Source organism: Panulirus ornatus, chromosome 55, assembly GCF_036320965.1.
Source record: "Panulirus ornatus isolate Po-2019 chromosome 55, ASM3632096v1, whole genome shotgun sequence".
NCBI classification, from domain to species: Eukaryota; Metazoa; Arthropoda; class Malacostraca; order Decapoda; family Palinuridae; genus Panulirus; species Panulirus ornatus.
The window spans coordinates 6,788,461-6,795,368 of NC_092278.1; the positions used below are offsets into that span (position 1 = coordinate 6,788,461).

Sequence of the window (6,908 nt, forward strand, 5' to 3'; positions counted from 1 at the left end):
TACAAACATATTACAATTTACGTTCATTCTTTTCCAAACGTAACCACACAACCGCTTCATCCCATTTATAAAAGACTTCTAAAACAAAAGTATTTCCAAGTAACGGCTGGAGCCTGCGCGGTCGTACGATTAAAAAGATTGTGTGAAACATCTGAACAGATATACAAGTAATTTGTATCACTGTGTTCTAGAAATACTACTAGTATTATGAGTATTACAACTACTACTAATAATGATATTACTAATACTACTACTATTACTACTACTATGACTACTACTACTACTACTACTACTACTACTACTACTACTACTACTACTACTACTACTATTACTACTGCTGCTTTTAGTAATAATGATGATAATGATAATGATAATTCAATAGCATTATTATTACTACCAATATTACAACTACTAGTAATAATAATATTAACTAATATTACCACTATTATCAGTACTACTACTACTACTACTACTACTTCTACTACTACTACTACTACTAGTAATAATAATGATAATAATAGTAATCATAATGATAATGATATTGATAGTAATCATAATAATAATTACAATTATAATGATAGCATTATTATTACTACCACAATTACAACTACTACTGATATTACTGATATTACTACTACTACCAATGTTACTGATACTAGTGCTATTACTACTTCTAGTAATAATAATAATGATAACAATAATATACATTCATTTATTATACTTTGTCACAGTTTCCCGCGTTAGCCAGGTAGCGCAAGGAAAAAGACGAAAGAACGGCCCAACCCACCCACATCCACAGGAATATACATAAACGTCCACATACGCACATATACTTACCTATACGTTTCAATGTATACATACTTGTATATAAATAGATATATAAATATATACACATGCACATATTCATACATGCTACCTTCATCCATTCTCGCCGCCGCCCCGTCACACATGAAATGACACCCCAATCCCCCGCCTGCGCGCGAGGTAGCGCTGGGAAAGGAAAACAAAGGCCACGTTCGTCCACACTCAGACTCAAGCTGTCATGTGTAATGCAACGAAACCACAGCTCCCTTTCCACATCCAGGCCCACAAAACTTTCCAAGGTTTACCCCAGATGCTTCACATGCTTTGGTTCAATCCACACTGATAGCACGTCGACCCCGGTACACCACATCATTTCAATTCACTCTATTCCTTGCACGCCTTTCACCCTCTTGTATGTTCAGGCCCCGATCGCTCAAAATCTTTTTCACTCCATCCCTCCACCTCTAATTTGGTATCCCACTTCTCCTCGTTCCCTCCACCTCTGACATATATATCCTCTTTATCATTATTTCTTCACTCATTCTCTTCATGTGACCAAACCATTTCAATACACCCTCTTTTGCTCTCTTAGCCACACTCTTTTTAATATCACACATCTCTCTTACCCTTTCCTTACTCGATCAAACCACTTCACAGCACATATTGTCCTCAAACATCTCATTTCCAACACATCCACCATCTTCCGCACAACTCTATTCATCGCCCATGCCACACAACCATAAAACATTGTTGGAACCACTATTCCTTTAAACATACCCATTTTTGCTTTCCGGGATAACGTTCTCGCCTTCCACACATTCTTCAACGCTCCCAGAACCTTGGCCCCTTCCCCCATCCTGTGACTCACTTCCGCTTCCATTGTTCCATCCGCTGCCAAATCCACTCCCAGATATCTAAAACTCTTCACTTCCTCCAGTTTTTCTCCATTCAAACTTACTTCTCAATTTGCTTGTCCCTCAAACCTACTGAACCTAATAACTTTGCTCTTATTCACATTTACTCTCAGTTTTCTATTTTCACACACTTTACTGTACTCAGTCACCAGCTTCTGCAGTTTCTCACACGAATCAGCCACCAGCGCTGTATTATCAGATAACAACAACTGACTCATTTCCCAAGCCCTCTCATCCCCAACAGGCTGCATACTTGCCCCTCTCTCCAAAACTCTTGCATTCACCTCCCTAACAACCCCATTCATAAACAAATTAAACAGCTATGGAGACATCACACACCCCTGCTGCACACCGACATTTACTGAGAACCAATCACTTTCCTCTCTTCCAACACGTACACATGCCTTGCTTCCTCGATAAAAGCATTTCACTGCTTCTAGCAACCTACCTCCCACACCATATACTCACAATACACTCCACAGAGCATCTCTATCAACTCTGTCATATGCCTTCTCCAGATCCCTAAATGCTACATACAAATTCATCGCTTTTCTAAGTATTTCTCACATATTTTCTTCAAAGTAAACACCTGATCCACACATCCTCTACCACTTCTGAAACCACACTGCTCCTCTCCAATCTGATGTTCTGTATATCCCTTGACCCTCTCAATCAATGCCCTACCATATAATTTCCCTGGAATAGTCAACAAACTTATACATCTGTAATTCGCACACTTTCCTTTATCCCCTTTGCCTTTGTACAGTGGCACTATACATGCATTCCGCTAATCCTCAGGTACTTCACCATAAGCCATACATATACTAGTATTCTCACCAATCAGTCAACAACACAGTCACCTCTTTTTTTGATAAATTCCACAGCAATACCATCCAAAACCGCCGCCTTGCCGGCTTTCGTCTTCCGCAAAACTTTCACTGAGTCTTCTCTGTTTACCAAATCATTCTCCCTGGCCCTCTCACTTCGCACACCACCTCGACCTAAACACCCTATATCTCACTCTTTATCTTCAAACACATTCAACAAACCTTCAAAATACTCACTCCACCTCCCTCCCACTTTTCTCCTACTTGTCTTACGCACTTTGTTTACCTCCTTCCAAAACATCTTTTTATTCTCTCTAAAATTTGATGATACTCTCTCACACCAACTCTCATTTGCACTCTTTTTCACCTCTTGCACCTTTTCTCTTGGTCTCTTGCTTCTTTGTTTTATACATCTTCCAATCATTTGCACTATTTCCCTGCAAAAATCGTCCAAATGCCTCCTTCTTCTCTTTCAATAACAATCATACTTCTTCATCCCACCACTCACTGCTCTTTCTTATCTGCCAACCTCCCACCTTTCTCATGCCACAGGCATCTTTTGCGCAAGCCATCACTGCTTCCCTAAATACATCCTATTCTTCCCCACTCCCCTTACGTCATTTGCTCTCACCTTTTTCCATTCTGCACTGAATCTCTCCTGATACCTTCTCACACAAGTCTCCTTTCCAAGCTCACTTACTCTCATCACTCTTTTCACCCAACATTCTCTCTTCTTTTCTGAAATCCTCTACATATCTACACCTTCGCCTCCACAAGATAATGAACAGACATCCCTCCAGTTACCCCTCTCAGCACATTAACATTCAAAAATTTATCTTTCACGCGCCTATCAAATAACACGTAATCCAATAACGCTCTCTGGCCATCTCTCCTACTTAAATATGCATACTTATGTATATCTTTCTTTTTAAACCAGGTATTCCCAATCAACAGCCTTGTCTCAGCACACAAATCTAAAAGCTCTCCACCATTTCCATTTACAACACTGAACACTCCATGTACACCAATTATTCCCTCAGCCGTCACTTTAGTCACCTTTGCATTCAAATCACCCATAACTATAACCCGGTCTCGTGCATCAAAGCTGCTAACACACTCACTCAGCTACTCCTAAAACACTTGCCTCTCATGATCTTTCTTTTCATGGCCAGGTGCATAGGCACCAATAATCACCCGCCTCTCTCCATCTACTTTCATTTTTACCCATATCAATCTAAAGTTTACTTTCTTACACTCTATCACATACTCCCACAACTGCTTCAGGAGTAGTGCTATTCCTTCCTATGCTCCTGTCCTCTCACCAACCCCTGACTTTACTTTCGAGACATTCCCAAACCATTCTTCCCTTTACCCTTGAGCTTCGTTTAACTCAGAGCCAAAACATCCAGGTTCCTTTCCTCAAACGTAAATTGACCCTGTGGCCAAGTGATGATATTCACTCTGAAGCCTAGTCCTCTGTTCTTAACGCTACTTCGTTAATGCGAGAAATGGCGAATATGAATAATTGATATATGTTATTTTAGTATTAATATGCCTACTGGAAGCTTAGGCAGTTTCTTTTAAGATAAACACGACTGCGACTAAATATTACGTGGGGAAAAAAAAATCTCGTCAGTAGATAATCTGTAGACGAATCACACCGTTCGACTCCCTCAGCTTTACAACAGACTGTACAAATATAATATCAGCCAAAAGACACAAGACAGTGCTATTCATAGATGTGTACCCAGCCCGACAGTGCGTCATGGAGGCTGGAATACATCACCAAAATCCAGTGTCATTTCACATCACCGTTACATTATACACTTCACTGTATTTTTCTAGACGTCAGGAATATGCAGATTAGACCTGATAACCTCAGATGAATTACAACCACAGCAGAATATCAGGGAGAAATACACATATCCACCAGTCATAATGGCCAATCAGACTGGTCATATCAAGAGCTCCCCATACTAACAGAGAAAAAAAGTGCACAAAGCATATATCAGACCCCGATAGCACCTGCCAAAAAATGTTTTCTATTCAAGTCGCTAGATTTGTGCAGCGAAGTGCCCCCAAATCTAACCAGTTAAGTCAACCAACAGAGTACCTATGGTGTAAATATGAGCTTAGTTTTAAACTATTAATTGTCTAGCCATATACAGACAAAGCATTTTAGAGTATGGGTGAACGTCACATATTGAGGTAGGAAGTTCATCTCGTGAACAAATCTTGAGTTATTCTTTCAGCAAATGATGTATCTACAGACTGACTCAGGGGTGACGACAAAATGTCCAGCAATGCATCGAGAACTTCAGAGAAATAAGTGATAATTTCATATATGTACGAATAAGTTGGGATGAAAGTGCCAAAAGTGGGTAAAGAAGAAAGAGGAGTAGTACAGCTACAATGAGATCATTATGACTTTTGACAGCCTAGGACAATTGGTTGCATGACGTGTTTGGTTAAGGGAACTGCCCCACCTCAGATAATACCATAACATGGAAGTCATCAACGCCGACATCTCATGAGAACACTCACCTGCAAACCTGTAAACGAAGTTTTTTCTGTCAAACTACGATAAGTTTAGAACATGTAAATGCAGCTACAAATCTTCATGCTTCATGCATAGATTACAGTGGAATGCTCTGCACACATGCAGACGTTCTGCTACGCACATGAACTTGCGTAAGTAGGGCTTACAGCTGATGACAGCTACAGGGCTTACAGCTGATGACAGCTACAGGGCTTACAGCTGGTAATAGCCACAGGGCTTACAGCTGGTGACAGCTACAAACTATCATTTGTTTTCATCCTAACAACGAAGTAGCTGGAATGCTAACTACTCCATTCTTTAGCGTAACGACCAATTTTCTCCACAAGTGTATCATCCCTCTTCTTGTCTGTATAGTCTTTGTTACTTCCATCCCTACAACCCTACAACTTAATATTGACGAAATCATCTTTATTTTCTTTATATCATTTGGTTTTAAAAGAGATTATGCAGCTGGGTTGCCTCTTTCACACAAGAATCTTCGCTGTTAGAGCCATAAACATCAAAACTTGTAGTAGTATGTATGAGTCATAGACAAGTGGTAAAGATATGTACCATACACAGGAAGGGTTGAAAATTCTTTTAAATGAGTCAAGTGTTACTAGCCTGTGGGAAAACTGCCTCTCACACATCAGACGCCATACACTGAAAGCAAAGTAATTACTCCCGTCTCATCCGTCACAGGAACAGTGGTGCTTCCACGCGTGGCTTAACCCGTCTTTTAGCTATGACCACAAATACAAACGAATCAATTAATAACAAAAAAATCATGAATACTGAAATTATTACCACAGAGCACCAGAAGACAAGAAACTACTTGATATATTTTCATGTATTAAGTGAAACAGCCAAATATTCAAAACCCCCCAGATCCTATGTCAGAAGTGTGGACTTAGTGTCACACGAAGATCTGGAATATCATCATCTCAGACATTGGCCTCGATCACAGGAAAACTCCTTACTGGAGTTACGATGTGACTGATAGTGAACACAGGCGACCGTAATAAAAAGAAAGAACGCCATTTCCGGCCTCTTCGATCAGCTATTAACATTCTCGACGCTCAGAAAGCGACGCTCGGTGAAGACCAGGTGTATCGGAGGTTCAACAATTGAGAGACAAAAGATTGGCTTTGGAACTTAATGAATAATGATTGATGTCGAGTAATAATACATGTCATTCTGGTGCTAAGGATGGGACTAGATTTATACTTGCGAAGACGTTGTCGAAAAGGAGGCAAGTCCATGAATTTAAGTGTTATGCATCAGGACAGAAATACGAAATATCAAAGCAATAAAGAAGTAAGGGAGTTTACGTGTGAAACGCTCATCGAGCAAAACACGAGAAGCCCCACACACGATAATTCTTCCATTAAAAGCATCCGGCACCTTAAAAATCCTCCCACCACTCCTAACTCAACAACACAAAATCGACAGTTTCCAAAAATATTTTCGCACAAACTGCTCTACTTTCCTCAACCTTCGATAGCTCAGTTGGTAGAGCGGTGGACTGTAGTTGGAATCTTAAACAGACATCCATAGGTCGCTGGTTCGAATCCGGCTCGAAGGATATACTATTCATGACACAACTGTTGTCACAGCCAAGGATTAATTTTCTGTGAGGTTATGTACACGTTCCTATTACTGCTAACGACTCTCTAGATCGTCCATTATCCGTTAACCTTTAACTTTGGCAAAACTTTTCTGCTACCTTTAATACAAAAGCACTATCAGTATACACATATAAAGATGAATAAATTTCATATTCTACACAACTGAAAGTGGGAAAAATGTGAAAATCACGTGACA

The 6,908-nt window shown here is 40.0% G+C and overlaps 1 non-coding gene across 1 annotated transcript; it reads left to right on the top strand.

Annotated features, from left to right (window-relative positions):
* Window positions 1–6,578: 6,578 nt before the first annotated feature.
* On the top strand, window positions 6,579–6,669 carry TRNAY-GUA (transfer RNA tyrosine (anticodon GUA)). Its single transcript is given in 2 exon segments — window positions 6,579–6,615; window positions 6,634–6,669. It is a non-coding gene; the product is annotated as a tRNA-Tyr (tRNA).
* The last annotated feature ends 239 nt before the right edge of the window (window positions 6,670–6,908 follow it).